The sequence below is a fragment of the Macaca mulatta genome, chromosome 17, assembly GCF_049350105.2.
Source record: "Macaca mulatta isolate MMU2019108-1 chromosome 17, T2T-MMU8v2.0, whole genome shotgun sequence".
Classification (NCBI taxonomy): Eukaryota; Metazoa; Chordata; class Mammalia; order Primates; family Cercopithecidae; genus Macaca; species Macaca mulatta.
Genome location: NC_133422.1, coordinates 21,114,231 through 21,134,172, shown reverse-complemented (window position 1 = coordinate 21,134,172; position 19,942 = coordinate 21,114,231). Strand labels below are relative to the sequence as shown.

General features: G+C 38.9%; 1 protein-coding gene across 1 annotated transcript in view; it reads left to right on the top strand.

The window, feature by feature from the left end:
- Nucleotides 1–19,942, top strand: part of VWA8 (von Willebrand factor A domain containing 8) — a 380,985-nt gene that overhangs the window by 173,812 nt on the left and 187,231 nt on the right. The gene's annotated exons all lie outside the window — the stretch shown is intronic.

Here is a 19,942-nt window from a genome sequence, read left to right as displayed (position 1 = left end):
GTTAATGCCTCGCCAGTAACTAGAGAGACAGGAAGCATGTTCTAACCTCTGGAGGATTAGGGAGAGCTATTCAGAGTAAAGGGTGAAGTAGAACAGAGGTTTCCTTCTGCTTTATGATGAATGAAGCAGAGACTGTGAAAGTGTTTTGGGATTGTCCTAGGGTGCTGTACAAACCTTGGCATAAAATCTAATATTCTATCTCTCGTTTGTTTCCAGTCCTAACGAAAGGAACAAGGCATTAGAGCAAAGAACTAAGCAGTGGGGTGGAGGGAAGGGCAGCTACAGCTCCATAGGTAGATGGTTGGACTCCAGTATCTGGTAAGGATGGACAAGTACACCGATTTTCAAGCCTGTCTAGGACTGGTTCAGGATTCAGCTAGATAGAACCTTCAAGTTGAAGATCCCCAGGAAGAACAAGGCAGGAGCCATGGGTTGGCACGAACTTTTACTTATCAGTTCTTTTGCAAAAGCCATCTGTGGTCAGCAGATCACACTGTCTTGCCATCTTGTACCCCTATCCTGCCACTCTCCACTTTGGAGAAAGAAGAAATTACAAAGGGAGATTGTATTCAGTATAATTTTCTATGTTTAGCTGGCCCTTTTCATATCAAAAGAGTTTTCTGTTCTTTCATTATAAACCTCTAAGACCATCAGTATTATAATACCAATGTTGAAGGAACATTTTTTTTTGTAAGTAAATTATGCTACACCTGTGTTCATTATGTTATATAGTGGAAAAGTCTAGCTCTCTTAGACTGTCATTTGATGTCCTCCATGATCTAATCCTACTCTGCTTTCAGCCTGGCGTCTGGTTTCTCCCTGTAAATGCTTGTCCTGAGACAAATTAAACACTCTGTTTCCCAAACATACTTTATTTTCAGTGTTATATTTCAACCTCTAATCTTTGCCTATTCACATTCTCTTAACCTCAGAGTGGCAATGTGGCATCATGAAAAAGGAATAAGCTGGGTACCCAAAGACCTACCTTCTTTTTCAGATGTTTTAACTCTCTGTGATAGTTGAGTAAATTGTTATTGAGTAAATTGATGTGTGTGATATCAACTGATAATGTGATACTGAGTAAACAGTTATTCCTTCTAATTAGGGGCTTTTCTTTTTTTTTATCTATAAAATTATAGACTTGGCACAGATATTTTCTAGGGTCTCTCTGGCTGTAATATTCTACAATATGCTTCTTTAATAAAGTCCTCGTGAACACTATGGCTTGAAGGCTTGACTCCACTCTCTGAACTGTGATAGGTCACTTACAGATTTCTTTTGGGATTTAGATTTATGCACTTACCCACCATCTCTGTGAAAGAGAGATAAAGAGTCTTCATTATTTTTGTGTCTCCCAGATGCTTTGCATACTGTAGACATTCAACAAATACTTGCTAAGTTAATTAGTAGATTTTAGAGGACTATCTGAAATAAATTCCTGGCTGGGCACAGTGGCTCATGCCTGTAATCCTAGCACTTTGGGAGGCTGAGGTGGGTGGATCAATTGAAGCCTGGAGTTTGAGACCAGCCTGACCAACATGGCAAAGCCCTGTCTCTGCTTAAAAGAATACAAAAATTAGCCAGGTGGAGTGGCATGTGCTTGTAGTCCCATCTACTTGGGAGGCTGAGACAGGAGAATCACTCGAACCTGGGAGGCGGAGGCTGCAGTGAGCTGAGATCACACCACCACACTCCAGCCTAGGAGACAGAGCAAGACTCTGTCTCAAAAAAAAAAAAAAAAAATTTAATTAATTAAACAAATTCCTAATGAGTAGTCAAAATGACTTAGAAGTAATATGAATTTAAAATTTAGGCTCAGTTGGATTGTTTTCAGGGGGTTATAAGACAAATTGAAATTTCTTCTCTGAGCTTGCAGCTGTTTTAAGTGAAGGAGACAAATGAATTAGATAAAATCTAGGGACTACCTACTCAAGAGAGTAAATAGTTAAGTAGTCCATTCAATTGGATATAGTTCTATAATGACAGGATCAGAGACTGGCAGCATTATCACTAAGACAGAATAATGAAATGGTAATTATTTTTAGATTTCTAATAATAAAGTGCTGATTAGTATTTAGCTAATTAAATCATACGTAACTTTGCCTGTGCTTGCATTTACCAGGTCAAGGGGGTGGAAACTGGACCAAGGTGGCTGGTTAAAATCTAAATAGAACTTTTTGAATCCTTTAGCCAACTTCAATTCCTTTCTAATGTGTTTTCATAAGGTAACATCTGTGCTAAGATCTGAGCAATATTCTATGGTTAGACTCTTAGCTGCTTCTGTTTGGTGGGTACAAGGGAGTACAGAGCCGCCTGTAGCATTCCTTAGCTAATGCAGTACCCCACAGAGCTGTGCTTTGCTGGGAACTGGCCTAGAGTTCATGTGTTCTCTTTCTCTGTGCTGCTCTGAGTGCTGATCATCTAGGAGAGTTATTTATTTGGGAATGTGTATTTTTGCAGTGATAGTAACTCAGGTCCTTCTTCAGTAGCTTTAAAAATGCCTTGCTTCATTGGTCAATGGTATTTCATGCTTTTCTTCATATTCGACGCACCTGCTCACCTTCACCCTTATTTCTGTCTTCTGAAACAAGACAATCAAAGAACACAAAGACAGGCAAGTGAAGGTGCAGGTAATAGGTGGAGGACAATTGACTCTGAGCTCTCCTGGGGTAGTGTCAATGGTGTTTTCAGTCAAATGCAAAGTGACAGCCCCCTGTGAAAATGCCTATTTTTAATTACATATTTATTTTTAAAGTAAATGAATCATGTGTAGCAATTGATCAGGCTCCTTTCTTTCTCCTTCTAATGCATTGTCTATAGATATATGCAGTCTACACAGCCTTCTGTTTGCAAACTAGAAACTGGCTGAACTCTATGAAAGAAATGTTTCAACACTTGAAATTATATCTAGAGATGTTTTACAAGACTGCTCTGTTACCAGTGGCAATGAGGAAATTAAAGAGAATGGGTGCTGATTTTGAGGTATCTGAAGGTTTATCATCTTTATTAAACCCAATCTCACCTTTTTCTTGCAGATATTATCTTTTCTAAGCATCTATGATACTAGAAAGATTTTACATCTATTGAGAAGCTAAAAACAGCTCCACAAGCACCACTTGTCATAGTAAAAATAAAGTCGCCTGCCCATTATTTATAACAAAATTGATTTTTAAAAATCCTTTCTATTTTCTGTGTGAGATTTTATGCCACAGCACATAGTCTTTCCAGTAAGTACAGCAGAATTGCTGCCTTTCTGCCAAGTGGCATAGGGTACCGTGAAAATATACGTGTTTGAGGGTCACTTAGGGTATAATGCTGTGTATTACAGAACCACTTTAGCATGCTGTAACATGCATTACTTTCTACCTACTGTAATTATAACATTGTATGTACCTTTCATACTATTAGGAGCTTCATGCTAGTCTTTTTGTGGGGGGGAGGTGGGGTCATAGTATGACTTTCTAATTAACGAAAAGAGAGATGGCTATTTATTTTCTAGCCAATGATGTTTTTTCTATGCCAGCTGTAGCCCAAGAATAAGTTTCCTGCCTTCCCCACCTTCGCATACCTGGTTTTCTTTTGATGTATAGTGTCATATTCAATTTGATATACAAAATATTTATTGTGAAAATTTGGGGCTATAGAATCAGCCATAAGTGCCATATTTCTTTTAGTTTAAAAAAGTCCCTGCCGGGTGCAGTGGCTCACGCCTGTAATCCCAGCATTTTGGGAGGCCAAGGTGGGTGGATTGCTTGAGTCCAGGAGTTTGAGACCAGCGCAGGCAATATGGCAAAACCCCATCTCTACAAAAATTACAAAAGCTAGCCAGGTATGGTGGCATGCACCTGTAGTCCCAGCTACTCAGGATACTTAGGCAGAAGGATTGCTTGAGTCTGGGAGACAGAGGTTGCAATGAACTGAGATTGTGCCATTTCACTCCAGCCTGGGTGACAGAGCAAGGCCCTGTCTCAAAAATAAAAATAACAATAATAAAAAGTCCCTAAGACTAAGTCTCTGTTTTTGTGTAAGAATACATGTGTTTTGAGAGACAATTGCTGTTTATCAGATATTTGAAGGCAAAACATATTTTAGGAATGTTGTGTTCTGAAATGTTCAAGTACCCTTACATAAGAATTATTTTTTAGGCCAGTCGCAGTGGCTCAGGCCTGTAATCCCAGCCCTTTGGGAGGCCAAGGCAGGCGGATCACCTGAGGTTGGGAGTTTGGGACCAGCCTGGCCAACATGGTGAAACCCTGTCTCTACTAAAAATACAAAAATTAGCCAGATGTAGTGGTACACGCCTGTAATCCCAGCTACTTGGGAAGCTGAGGTGGGAGAAGTGTTTGAACCTGGGAGGGGGAGGTTGCAGTGAGCTGAGATCGCAGCACTGTACTCCAGCCTGGGCAATAAAGTGAGACTCCATCTCAAAAAAAAAAAAAAAAGGAATTATTTTTAAATATTCAGTGTTTTGTTTTTAGAAATAAAAATTTGATCTGCATATCAAACATCACTTGGTTTCTGATATTAGACAAAATTTTAAAGTAAGTCATCAAAGGTTACTTTATATTTAATGAGACATAATTAATAATTCACAATCATTTCTACATGAATATTGTCTAATAAAATAACTTCCCAGGGTTTGTCAACTTATTTTTTTGTCACTTTAAGTCAGCTTTTTATATCACTTTACCAAATAAGAGTCTGGTAAAATTTTTATACTTAAGCTTTTCTTGTATTCCTATCCATATTTTTTGCCCTTACTAAAACTCCAATACATTATATATTTCTTATAAACTAAAAAGTCAATTTTTGCTGATTTTCATATAGGATGCCTTCTCTATCCCTTATTTTCATTTTCTTCATGTTTTTACATTACTGAGTCTGTAGGTACTCATTTCAATTCTGTGACACCTTCTGATCTATCAGCAGTGAGGGATATCCTAGAAAGAATCTCTTAATGTTATTTCTGCTAAAAGGTGAAAGTGGCTCTATCTTGTCTACCAGATAAAATCCCCTTCATGGAGAGACACTCAAAACCACCCACAATCTGGCTCCAAACTCCTTCTATCATTCTAGTTCTTTCAAACTACAGTTTCTTACTCTTCCTGAGTGCAATATCCCCTTCCCCTCCCCAGCCAGTTTTCATGTTGTTTGCCTCATATAGTGCCTCTTACTCTCATCTTGGCCTGTGAAAATTCTGCCCACTTTCAAGAGCTCAGATGTTTTTCTGCTATGAGGCTTTCTTTGTCTCTCCCAAATAGAAGTAATCTTATTTTCTTCTGAGCTTTATAGCATTTTCTCACTAGGTTGATTGAATTGTCTTTTAAAATTGTTGCGATCCGTGTTTGATTTCATCCATAATTGGTTAAAAGTTTCTTATGAACTAAGATTAAGAATAGTAGTATATTTGTATGTCTTGCAGTTTTCAATGTGCTTTTATACCATTTTATTTAGTTCTACATCAACCTTTGAGGTAAAAATTTTTATTTTCTACCTTTCACAAATAAGCAGACCAGTTCAAAAAGGTAAAAATATTTGCTTAAAATCACATAGCTAGTTAGTGTCAGAGTTAGGTATTAGATTTACAAAGCTCATGCTTTTTTCCATCATACCACACTAATTCCTGTACTAGGCAGAACAACAACAACAACAATAATGTAATAACTAACTTTTGTTAAGTGCTTATAATAGGCCAGAGACTGTACTTTACATACAAAGTAAAGGACATTTAAAATTTTTCTGTTATGGGAAATTTTTTATATATTCCACAAAAAGTAGAATATGTAATGAACCCCCTTGTATTCATCACTCAACCTCAATGATTAATAAGCATTTTGTCCATCTTGCTTTACCAATTCTCCCAACACTTTTTTGTATATCATCTTTTAATATATTGTTCTTTTGCATATCATTTTTCTTATAGCTGTTTCACCATTTATGTCTAATATGACCACAATTTTATTATTACACCTAACAAATTAACAATAATCCTTTCATATAATCTAATGCTCTGTTTTCAATTTTCCCTAATTATCTCGAAAGTGTTATTTTGACTGAGTACAATGGCTCTCACCTGTAACCCCAGCACTTCTGGAGGCTGAGGTAGGCGGATGCCTTGATCCCAGAAGTTCCAGACCAGCCTGGGCAATATAGTAAAATCCTGTCTATACAGAAAATACCAAAATTAATTATCTGGGCATGGTGGCATGCACCTGTAGTCCCAGCTACTCAGGAGGCTGAGGTGGGAGGATCACCTGAACCCAGGAGGTGCAGGTTGCAGTGAGCCAAGATTAGGCCACTACACTCCAGCTTGGGCAGTAGAGCAAGATTCTGCCTCAAAAAAAAAAAAGCTTTGTTTTATAGTTGATTTATTCTAATCAGCATCAAAACAAAGCCTGGTCATTGAATTTAGTTGATGTGCCTCCTAAGTCTCTTTGAAAGAGGAAAGATGTACTCTCCTGTCATCTTTATCCTAAGAAGTATAGACCCATTTTTATGAATATAAACATTTTATTCAGAATTATACCACTATTGATGAATTTCCACTGAGGAAATATTATAAAAGTAACTTTCACTGGGCCAATTTAATTTTTTGATTAATTTATACAATGAAATTATGCCATATCAATTTTTTCCAGGATAGAAATGATTCATTCTTTTCTAAGTTTTCATAGCATTTGATTTTTTAACTTTTATACACTCCGAAAATCAATAAACATATATTTAATGCCAACTAAGCAAGACTCTATGAACATTTTAAGTGTATAATTCTTTGTATCTCATTCTGTCCATTAATTACAAACTTAATGTGATTAGAAATTCTATTTTTCTCCTGATAGAGGTTTGGTAAATGTTGAATTATTTAACATTGAGATACTGTGAATATTTTATTGCTAGACTTAAAGAATGTGTAAATTTTGCTAATTAATAATTTGAACTAAGCCCTGGCAGATTGCTACTGTGCACCATCAGAAATATACCATGTTGCTATGACAGCATAATTGTTTAATATCTGTAGAGGCACTGAACAGTTTGTCCAGAAATTTTCTTGCCTGTGTCCCCCAGCTGGTAGTGGCAGCAGGGATTTGGTAACTTAGTGTCTAATAGCTCCAGCAGCCTGGGGACCCCAAGGCTGTGAAATACCTGTTTCATCAAATACAGTGGCACTCATTTTTATTTTAAATTATTATTTGTTCCTTCTCAAACCCCTTAGTTAATGAAGTTGCCTGAATTACAACGTGGAAATTCATTGGCATTCCGCCACATTCTTTCTGCCAATTTAGTTGGTCTATCCATTGTTTCTTAGTAAATATTTTTTCTTGTATTTATTTTGAATCTGTATTTTGTTCCTGCAGACACACTGATTTTCGCACCCTGCAATATTTGTCATGACTGCTTTGGTTATACCTAATGGCTGACCACATTACCCAAAAATGAATCTTTGCCATTTATAGCAACACAGTATTTCAAAGGGAAAATGCAGGGATGTAGATTTTATTATTTTCATGTGAAAAGGAGGTTATGATGTTGATAGGGAGGTTTATAAGGACTGTGTTTTAGAGTCATGCATACTAGTAATGTAATTGAAATGTATGTTTTCTAATCTGACTTCTGACTACTATTTGTTGACTGGTACAAGGAACCCATTTGTATGACTGTTTAGGATTATTTACTATTCAGTTTTAATAATTTTTTTTTTATTATACTTTAAGTTCTAGGGTACATGTGCACAACCTGCAAGTTTGTTACATATGTATACATGTGTCATGTTGGTGTGCTGCACCCATTTGCTCGTCATTTACATTAAGTATATCTCTTAATGCTATCCCTCCCACTCCCCCCACCCCACGACAGGCCCTGGTGTGTGACATTCCCCACCCTGTGTCCAAGTGTTCTTATTGTTCACTTCCCACCTATGAGTGAGAACATGCGGTGTTTGGTTTTCTGTCCTTGCCATAGTTTGCTCAGAGTGATGGTTTCTGGCATCATCTATGTCCCTTCAAAGGACATGAACTCATCCTTTTTTATGACTGCATAGTATTCCATGGTGTATATGTGCCACATTTTGTTAATCCGGTGTATCATTGATGGACATTGGATTGGTTCCAAGTCTTTGCTATGGTGAATAGTGCTGCAATAAACATACGTGTGCATGTGTCTTTATAGCAGCATGATTTGTAATCCTTTGGGTATATACCCAGTAATGGGATCACTGGGTCAAATGGTATTTCTAGTTCTAGATCCTTGAGGAATCGCCACACTGTCTTCCACAATGGTTGAACTAGTTTACAGTCCCACCAACAGCGTAGAAGTGTTCCTATTTCTCCGCATCCTCTCCAGCACCTGTTGTTTCCTGACTTTATTTAATGATCACCATTCTAACTGCTGTGAGATGGTATCTCATTATGGTTTTGATTTGCATTTCTCTGATGACCAGTGATAATGACCATTTTTTCATGTGTCTGTTGGCTACAAAAACGTCTTCTTTTGAGAAGTGTCTGTTCATATCCTTCACCCACTTTTTGATGGGGTTTGATTTTTTCTTGTAAATTTTTTTAAGTTCTTTGTAGATTCTGGATATTAGCCCTTTGTCAAATGGGTAGATTGTAAAAATTTTCCCCCATTCTGTAGGTTGCCTGTTCACTCCGATGGTAGTTTCTTTTGCATTGCAGAAGCTCTTTAGTTTATTTAGATCCCATTTGTCAATTTTGGCTTTTGTTGCCATTGCTTTTGGTATTTTCGTCATGAAGTCCTTGCTCATGCCTGTGTCCTGAATGGTATTGCCTAGCTTTTATTCTAGGATTTTTATGGTTTTAGGTCTAATGTTTTAAGTTTTTAATCCATCTTGAATTAATTTTTGTATGTGGTGTAAGGAAGGGATCCAGTTTCAGCTCTCTACATGTGGCTAGCCAGTTTTCCCGGCACTGTTTCTTAAATAGGGAATCCTTTCCCCATTTCTTGTTTTTGTCAGGTTTGTCAAAGAGCAGATGGTTGTAGATGTGTGCTATTATTTCTGAGGGCTCTGTTGTGTTCCATTGGTCTATGTCTCTGTTTTGGTACCAGTACCGTGATGTTTTGGTTACTGTAGCCTTGTAGTATAGTTTGAAGTCAGGTAGTATGATGCCTCCCTCCAACTTTGTTCTTTTGGCTTAGGATTGTCTTGGCAACGCAGGGTCTTTTTTGGTTCCATATGAACTTTAAAGTAGTTTTTTCCAATTCTGTAGAGAAAGTCATTGGTAGCTTGATGGGGATGACATTGAATTGATAAATTACTGTGGGCAGTATGGCTATTTTCACAATATTGATTCTTTCTGTCCATGAGCATGGGATGTTCTTCCATTTGTTTGTGTCCTCTTTTATTTCGTTGAGCAGTGGTTTGTAATTCTCCTTGAAGAGATCCTTCACATCCCTTGTAAGTTGGATTCCTAGGTATTTAATTCCCTTTGAAGCAATTGTGAATGGGAGTTCACTCATTATTTGGCTCTCTGTTTGTCTATTATTGGTGTATAGGAATGCTTGTGATTTTTGCACATTGATTTTGTATCCTGAGACTTTGCTGAAGTTGTTTATCAGCTTAAGGAGATTTTGGGCTGAGACGAGTGGGGTTTTCTAAATATACAATCATGTCATCTGCAAACAGGGACAATTTGACTTCCTCTTTTCCTATTTGAATACCCTTTGTTTCTTTCTCCTGCCTGATTGCCCTGGCCAGAACTTCCAACACTATGTTGAATAAGAGTGGTGAGAGAGGGCATCCCTGTCTTGTGTCAGTTTTCAGAGAGAATGCTTCCAGTTTTTGCCCATTCAGTATGATATTGGCTGCGGCTTTGTCATAAATAGCTCTTATTATGTTGAGATACGTTCCATCAGTACCTAATTTTTTGAGAGTTTTTATCATGAAGGGCTGTTGAATTTTGTCAAAGGTCTTTTCTGCTTCTATTGAGATAATCATGTGGTTTTTGTCTTTGGTTCTGTTTATGTGTTATGTTTATTGATTTGCATATGTTGAACCTGCCTTGCATCCCAGGGATGAAGCCCACTTGAGCATGGTGGATAAGCTTTTTGATGTGCTGTTGGATTCCGTTTGCCAGTATTTTATTGAGGATTTTTGCATTGATGTTCATCAGGGATATTAGCCTGAAATTCTCTTTTTTTGTTGTGTCTCTGCCAGGCTTTGGTATCAGGATGATGCTGGCCTCGTAAAATGAGTTAGGGAGGATTCCCTCTTTTTCTATTGATTGAAATAGTTTCAGAAGGAATGGTACCAGCTCCTCTTTGTACCTGTGGTAGAATTCATCTGTGAATCTATCTGGTCCTGGACTTTTTTTGGTTGGTAGGCTCTTAATTATTGCCTCAACTTCAGAGCCTGTTATTGGTCTATTCAGGGGTTCACCTTCTTCTTGGTTTAGTCTTGGGAGGGTGTATGTGTCCCGGAATTTATCCATTTCTTCTAGATTTTTTAGTTTCTTTGCACAGAGGTGTTTATAGTATTCTCTGGTGGTAGTTTGTATTTCTGTGGGATTGGTGGTGATATCCCCTTTATCATTTTTTATTGCATTGATTTGATTCTTCTCTCTTTTCTTCTTTATTAGTCTTGCTAGCAGTCTATCAATTTTGTTGATCTTTTCAAAAAACCAGCTCCTGGATTCATTGATTTTTTTTGAAGGGTTTTTTGTGTCTCTATCTCCTTCAGTTCTGCTCTGATCTTAGTTATTTCTTGCCTTCTGCTAGCTTTTGAATGTGTTTGCTCTTGCTTCTCTAGTTCTTTTAATTGTGATGTTAGGGAGTCAATTTTAGATCTTTCCTGCTTTCTCTTGTGGGAATTTAGTGCTGTAAATTTCCCTCTACACACTGCTTTGAATGTGTCCCAGAGATTCTGGTATGTTGTGTCTTTGTTCTCATTGGTTTCAAAGAACATCTTTTTTTCTGCCTTCATTTCGTTATGTACCCAGTAGTCATTCAGGAGCAGGTTGTTCAGTTTCCATGTAGTTGAGCGGTTTTGAGTGAGTTTCTTAATCCTGAGTTCTAGTTTGATTGCACTGTGGTCTGAGAGACAGTTTGTTATAATTTCTGTTCTTTCACATTTGCTGAGGAGGGCTTTAATTCCAACTATGTGGTCAATTTTGGAATAAGTGTGATGTGGTGCTGAGAAGAATGTATATTCTGTTGATTTGGGGTGGAGAGTTCTGTAGATATCTATTAGGTCCGCTGAGTGCAGAGCCGAGTTCAATTCCCGGATATCCTTGTTAACTTTCTGTCTTGTTGGTCTGTCTAATGTTGACAGTGAGGTGTTAAAGTCTCCCATTATTATTGTGTGGGAGTCTAAGTCTCTTTGTAGGTCTCTAAGGACTTGCTTTATGAATCTGGGTTCTTCTGTATTGGGTTCATATATATTTAGGATAGTTAGCTGTTCTTGTTGAATTGATCCCTTTACCATTATGTAATGGCCTTCTTTGTCTCTTCTGATCTTTGTTAGTTTAAAGTCTCTTTTATCAGAGACTAGTATTGCAACCCCTGCTTTTTTTTGTTTTCCATTTGCTTGGTAGATCTTCCTCCATCCCTTTATTTTGAGCCTATGTGTGTCTCTGCACGTGAGATGGGTCTCCTGAATACAGCACACGGATGGGTCTTAACTCTTTATCCATTTTGCCAGTCAGTGTCTTTTAATTGGATCATTTAGCCCATTTACATTTAAGGTTAATATTGTTATGTGTGAATTTGATCCTGTCATGATGATGTTAGCTGGTTATTTTGCTCATTAGTTGATGCAGTTTCTTCCTAGCATCAACGGTCTTTATGATTTGGCATGTTTTTGCAATGGCTGGTACCTGTTGTTCCTTTCCATGTTTAGTGCTTCCTTCAGGAGTTCTTGTAAGGCAGGCCTGGTGGTGACAAAATCTCTCAGCATTTGCTTGTTTGTAAAGGATTTTATTTCTCCTTCACTTATGAAGCTTAGTTTGGCTGGATATGAAATTCTGGGTTGAAAATTCTTTTCTTTAAGAATGTTGAATATTGGCCCCCATTCTCTTCTGGCTTGTAGAGTTCTGCCAAGAGATCCGCTGTTAGTCTGATGGGCTTCCGTTTATGGGTAACCTGACCTTTCTCTCTGGCTGCCCTTAACATTTTTTCCTTCATTTCAACTTTGTTGAATCTGACAATTGTGTGTCTTGGAGTTGCTCTTCTCAAGGAGTATCTTTGTGGCATTCTCTGTATTTTCTGAATTTGAATGTTGGCCTGCCTTGCTAGGTTGGGGAAGTTCTCCTGGATAACATCCTAAAGAGTGTTTTCTGACTTGGTTCTGTTCTCCCCGTCACTTTCAGGTACACCAATCAGATGTATGTTTGGTCTTTTCACATAGTCCCATATTTCTTGGAGGTTTTGTTCATTTCTTTTTCCTTTTTTTCTCTACACTTCTCTTCTCACTTCATTTCATTAATTTGATCTTCAATCACTAATACCCTTTCTTCCAGTTGATCAAATCAGCTACTGAAGCTTATGCATGCATCACGTAGTTCTTGTGCCATGGTTTTCAGCTCCATCAGGTCATTTAAGGTCTTCTCTACACTGTTTATTCTAGTTAGCCATTTGTGTAATCTTTTTTCAAGGTTTTTAAATTCTTTGTGATGGGTTCGAACATCCTCCTTTATCTTGGAGAAGTTTGTTATTACCAGTCTTCTGAAGCCTTCTTCTCTCAACTTGTCAAAGTCATTCTACGTCCTGCTTTGTTCTGTTGCTGGCAAGGAGCTGCATTCCTTTGGAGGAGAAGAGGCACTCTGATTTTTCGAATTTTCAGCTTTTCTGCTCTGGTTTCTCCCCATCTTTGTGGTTTTATCTACCTTTGGTCTTTGATGATGGTGACATACAGATGGGGTTTTGGTGTGGATGTCCTTTCTGTTAGTTAGTTTTCCTTCTAACAGTCAGGACCCTCAGCTGCAGATCTGTTGGAGTTTTCTGGAGGTCCACTCCAGATCCTGTATTCCTGGGTATCACCAGTGGAGGCTGCAGAACCACAAATATTGCAGAACGGCAAATGTTGCTGCCTGATCCTTCCTCTGGAAGCTTCATGTCAGAGGGGCACCCAGCCGTATGAGGTGTCAGTTGGCCCCTTCTGGGAGTTGCCTCCTAGTTAGGCTACTCAGGGGTCAGGGACCCACTCGAGAAGGCAGTCTGTCCATTCTCAGATCTCAAACTCTGTGCTGGGAGAACCACTACTCTCTTCAAAGCTGTCAGACAGGGACGTTTAAGTCTGCAGAAGTTCCCACTGCCTTTTGTTCAGCTATGCCCTGCCCTCAGAGGTGGTGTCTACAGAAGCAGGCGGGCCCCCTTGAGCTGTGGTGGGCTCCACTCAGTTCAAGCTTCCTGGCCTCTTTATTTACCTACTCAAGGCTCAGCAATGGTGGGCACCCCTCCCCCAGCCTCGCTGCTGCCTAGTGGTTTGATCTCAGACTGCTCTGCTAGAAGTGAGCAAGGCTCCGTGGGCATGGGACCCTCCGAGCCAGGTGCGGGATAGAATCTCCTGGTGTGCCATTTGCTAAGACCATTGGAAAAGCGCAGTATTAGGGTGGGAGTGACCCAATTTTCCAGGTGCCATCTGTCACGGCTTCCCTTGGCTAGGAAAGGGAATTCCCCGGCCCCTTGTGCTTCCGGGGTGAGGCAATGCCTCGCCCTGCTTCGGCTCACGGTCCATGGGCTGCACCCACTGACCTGCACCCACTGTCCGACAAGCCCCAGTGAGATGAACCTGGTACCTCAGTTGGAAATGCAGAACTCACCCATCTTCTGCATTGCCCATGCTGTGAGCTGTAGACTGGAGCTGTTCCAGTTTGGCCATCTTGGACCCTCCCTCATAATTTTTTTCTGATTACAAAAGTAATGTATATGTATTGAGAGAATTTGGAAAATAAGAAATTTCTGGTGATCATTAGCAGTGATTTCTTATTTTGTTATAAGACCAAAGAATATCTTTGTAAAATAGTATTTAGAGATTAGCTTGTCTAAGCCCTCTCTACTCAAATAAGCAAATCTAAGCTCAGATGGTGGTAAAAATTCCCACATGAGAGGGATAGCATAGTGTATTTTTAGGCATTTAAGCAAAGAATTAGAAGGTTCAACATTAGATGGGATTTTTTTTTAAAGCAATTAAAATTTATTTCTCAGTTTACTATAATGTTAGTTTATTTTGTTATTTTTTATTATAATTGGTACTTGTTAATGACATTAATGTGGTGACTTTTCTAATAAATAAATTAGTACCCTATGCAGAGAACATCTCTATTATACAAACTGAACTAACTTGATGAAAATTATTAAAGAATTGGAGGGAACTAAAAGAAGGCCCACAGTTAACAAGTTTCAGAGAACATGCAAAAAAGCTGAACATTGGCAGTGGCAAATACTCACCTTGAGTCCATTTTTTTAAATTGCTGAAGAAAAGGTCTGGATTTGCTTCCTCACTGTTCTCCCTTCTGAACCTTAGATAACATGCAGGGAGCTCCCAGACATGTGTTGTAGGTGATTTTACAACCTTAAACTGACTGATCTTTGACTCCATCACATTTAGAGACCCGAATAGGGGGATGATCCTGGCCTCAAGGAACAAGCCTATCTACCGGCCAAGGACCTGGCACATTGCTAGAGTATACTGGTGAGAGAGAGTGGTTTAGGAACCCAAAGGAGGAAATCATTCTAGTGCTGAGAGGTAAAGGAGAGAAAACAATGGGACAGATAGGCAAAGCTGTGGGGAAGTTGGGACATTTCATCAGAAGGCTAGGTGGGGGTAGTGGAAGATGACAGACAGATAGGCAAGGATGAGCTATTGTAGTCAAAAGAGACCACATAAGCAAAGATATGGATGTGGAAGGGTATTTTTTAGGAGACAGTGGCCGAAAGGAACTTGTTTGAGTGTCACAGAGGGTTGATGAGCATGCTTGCAAGTTTATCTGCTGTTGCAGGGATCCCTCAAGGCCTATCACAAACCCTTCAGCCTTCAAGTCCCAACATTTAGTCCAAACCCCATTCCTAGACTAATTTTCTCTTGGCCTGTTTTTCATTCCTTTTTAGCTTTTTTCTCCTACTCCATTTCTTTCTTTCTCTCCTCCTTTGATGGAACATGGATAGAGTTTCGTACATTCTTTATTTTTTTCTTGTCCAGGAAGAAAAGCCCCAAAGTCCCTTTGCTGTAAAGAATTTTATTGCTAATCTCTCTGAGGAAACAGGGTAACTAACATAATAAACCTGAGAAAGTTATAAGAGTCCCAGAATCCCTCAGAGTTCTTAAAGTCAAGGTCCTTGAGCTTTTCTCTCAGAAACTGGAAGTATGCTTACTTCCTCTCCTTGGTTTGACTCCTGTCTGTGGGGCTTCACGTAATTCCTACTTCTCTTAACCTGGTAGTGAAAGGGCCGCCCGACTCCTGCTTCTGCGAAAAGCCTTCTGGCCAGTACGTTGTCATGAAAAGCACAGTCTGGCAGAACAGAATGATAAATGTTAGCATCATTCTCATGAGATTATTTTTACTTTTTAGGATCTCTCATTCCACAAGTTTCTTCTCCCATTTCGAATTTTCACTTACTAAATATTATTCTCAATAAGAGTTAATGATATAAAAATGTATCTATTTCATGTTGATTTTTACTGAAGGATACAAATTACATATATATTAAGGGAATTTTTACTAGTAAGTAAACATAAGTATGTATAGGAACAAAATGAAAATGTTAGCAGATTTTTTAAGCAGTTGGACATTGGCTGATTACTGTTTTCTGAGTTTCCCAGTGAGAAAAATGAGCATGTGTAACTTTATAATGGAAAAATAAGATACTATTTATGTATTTATTCAATTAAAATAATCCAGAGAAATTTCTATTCTAGGCAAAAACTGTGATTAGAAGGAACAAGTCATTATAACTGTTTCATTTTGCTCAGGATATTTACAGAAATTCTTTCCTAGATGATGCTTTCAGCATTTCCTCAAAGGAATTATCAGAGCCTCTTAAATGAAGTAGTAAGCAACTTGATGAGATCTCTGTTTTAGAAAAATAACTAAACAAATTGGGGATTGTCTTGTTGTAAATCTGGAGGTGGGAAACCAAACCAAATTAGGCCCTTTCCGGTAGTCTGGGGAGGGGATGAGCTACCCTTCAGCTGAGACGGTGAATTGGAGAGGAAGGAGCAGATATGGGAAGCAGACACTTCAAAGTAAACATATCCAAAATTAAACTGCCTTTTATAGCTAGACTTCCCTTCCCCACCCAGCTAATTCAGTTCTTCTCCCCTATTTCTTCTGTGACCTGCCACTCTATTGCCCAAGACAGAAACTTTGACTTCGTCATCTTCTCATCCTTAACTCCAGGCCCTCACTAAGTCCTGTTGGTTCCTTTTCCTAAATATCTCTTAAATCTATTCATTTCTGTCTATCCCGTAGTTTAGACCACCATCATCTCCTGCTTGAATTTTAAAGGAATTTCAGACTGCTTTCTTGCTTTCTCTTCTGCTCTCTACCAGACTCCACCGTACCATTCTGTCAGAGCAATTTTCTAAAACTGAAAATCTGATCCTATTATTCCTTTACTTCAGTGGCTTCTTGGTGCTTTGAGGAAACAGTTCTAACTCTTTTAAGTGGCTTCCAGGGCTTTGCCAGACTTAAATCCCACCTACCTTTCTAGCCTTCTAGCCTGGTTTCTTACCACTCCCTTTCTCACTTTTCTCTAGCTTCTGAATTCTTGCAGACCTGTCCAGCTCTCCAGCTGACTGTTACCCACGAGTCTTGACACATACTGTTCTACCTGTAACACTCCCCTTTTTCATCTTTCCCTGTACCTCTTTAATTCCTTGATATCTCAATCTAAACATAACTGTGCAGTCAGCCTTCCTGAGCCCTTAGGTTAAAGCTTCAAGCATCTTGGATTGTCGTATGAGGACACTATCTATTATATGTGTTGTCTGTGTTCCCTACTAGACTGTAAGCTGTGAATATGGTGAGAGGCTGTAGCTGTTTTCTTTACTATTATAGCCAGCTCAGCTAGTACAGTGCTGTAATATTAGGTGCTCAAATAATTGATGAGTTAGGCAAGGAAGTGAGAGAGGGAGAAAAGAAGGGAGGGAGGGAGGGAGAAAATGTTGGAAGGGAAAGAGGAATGAAGGAAACAGAAGGAATGGAGGGAAAGAATAAAACTAAAAGTTTTGCAGGTAGGGACTGCGAGATCCTAATGACATTTTGCATGAGGTCAGAGGGGAAAAAATGAAGCCATCAAAAATATTCTAGCATTCTTTTTTTTTTTTTTTTTTTTTTTGAGATGGAATCTCACTCTGTTGTCCAGGCTGGAGTGCAGTGGCCGGATCTCAGCTCACTGCAAGCTCCGCCTCCCGGGTTTACACCATTCTCCTGCCTCAGCCTCCCGAGTAGCTGGGACTACAGGCGCCCGCCACCTCGCCCGGCTAGTTTTTGTATTTTTTAGTGGAGACGGGGTTTCACCGTGTTAGCCAGGATGGTCTCGATCTTCTGACCTCGTGATCCACCCGTCTCGGCCTCCCAAAGTGCTGGGATTACAGGCTTGAGCCACCGTGCCCAGCCTCTAGCATTCTTTTATTGAGCAGCTGAGTATGTGGCAATACTGTTATATGGGGGTTGAAAAGAGACAAAAGTAGGTTTGGGTGGAAGGATAATAAGCATCTGTTTCAGAAGTTCAGTTGATGGTTAAGAATAGGGGATATCGAATGAAGCTTAGAAAAGAAGTGTGAGCTGTATGTGATGACTGAGGTCATGAGAGTGGGTGGTATTTCCCAGAGAGAGAGCGTATGGAGCAAGACAGCTGAGGTTGGGGTTCTGGAGACTCCAACATTTAAAGAGACACAGCAAAACAGCTCCTTAGTGGCAGCTGGGACTCAAACTACATTTATGGGACTCGTGACTCCTAAATCATGCCTTGCTCAGAAGGAATTTGAATAAGCATGGCTATTTAATAACTTTAGAGGTGGAGAGGGAGGAGGAACTCCCTGATAGCACATTTTCATGACATTTCTTCCAGGAAATCCTTTGTATTTCTAACATTGTAATGCATTTAGGATGTCTGCTTTTTCTAGGATTGCTGAATTTAACAGAACGAATATATTAACCCAGACATTTTACTCATCTGAAATTTATCTATTTAAAAATTTATATTTATGGTCACATGCCATTTAAAGTTTACATACCGGTTATAATTTACATACAAATATGCAAATGTGATTTTCCTCCTTTGTGCTTCTATGCTAGGCTTGAAACTATTTTGAGTGAAATCCAATTAGATACTGAAAAGATTCCTAGAAGACGAAATTATCCATTGTTCTAACTTTAGTGAATTTGTCAATTTGACATTCAGCTCTGATAACTTTGAATCTTTTATAGGTGAAATAATTCACCTTTAAAATTTATCCCACTTTATTTATTTATTTATTTATTTATTTATTTATTTATTTTTACAGGTGGAGTCTTGCTCCATCACCAGGCTGTAATGTAGTGGTGTGATCATGGCTCACTGCAGCCTCAAATTCCTAGGTTCAAGAGATCTTTCCACCTCAGCGTCCCAAGAGGCTGGGGCCTCGCTGTGTTGCCCAGGCTGATCTGGGACTTCTGGGCTCAAGTGATCCTCCCACTTAAGCCACCCAAATCTCTGGGATTGCTGATGTGAGTCATGCCCCTGGCCCGTTCTTCTTTTATAAGTCCATAATTTCAGCATCCTTATTAATATGATCACCACTTAAAATATTTTACCAGAATCTTCACTCTTTTTCCAGTACTTTCCAAACTCCCTATATTTGTTTATTCACTTGACAAATATTTATTGAACGCACTCTCAGGCATTGTGCTGAGCTCTGGGGATATAGTGATAAGTAAAACAGACATGGTTTCTACCCCCTGTGGCACTCAATCATACCATTTCAATTGATTTGAATTTCTATCCTTGATGCTTGTAGAATGCTTTTCTTCACAAGATGTTTGAGTATGTAGTAAAAATACCAATAAAAATGCCTGCTTCCCTATTGGGCTTCTGCTATTGGTGCTGTATACCATACATTGCCCCAGTCTGCCTAATTATTTCTTTAGGATGGACCTAGAAGTGAAGGAGATAACTTAAGGCCCAGATTACCAAAATCAATTTCAAACTGAAAAAAAGATATTCCATAATGCAGGGACTATAATTATGAGCATCAGAATCATATAGACCTGGATGTGAATCCTGGTTTCACTAGAATTACCTGTGTGTGACTGTGTGCACAGTGCTTACCTCTGAGCCTTGGTTTCTTGATTTGTGAGGTTGAAATAATTTTAATCCCTACCTCATGGGACTGTTGTGATGATGAAGTGAAATAACCCATGAAAATACTTACCCTACAGCCTGGCACAGTATAGGTTAAATGTCCCTTATCTTAGATACTTGGGACCAGAAGCATTTCACATTTTAGAATATTTGCATATACATACCAGTTGAGCATCACTAATCTAAAAATCCAAAATCTGAAGTGCTCCAATGAGCATTTCTATTGAGCATGACCTTTGAGCATCTTGTTGGTGCTCAAAAAGTTTCAGAATTTGGAGCATTTTTGGGTTTCAGATTTTTGGATTAGTGATGCTCAACCCATATAAGAATCAGTAAGAGTTATTTTTGCTAGCATGTACGATATGAAGTCAGCTTTTAAACTATAACTTTTTCCACACAACCTACTTGTTAAAAGATTTACACACCATTAATTGTATTTCACCTCTAAGTGAAAACTTTCAAATAGGGAAATAGCATGGGGGTGGATTCCATTTTTAACAGTCTGTCTTCTACAAAAGGATAGCAACTCTCAGCACCAGTAAGTGGTAAGGAAATGAGGACATTTCTAGGAAGAGTACATATAGTTGAGTTTTATTAATACACTAGGTTTCCAAGGTTTTAAAGGACTTTAAAATAGGATAAAAGG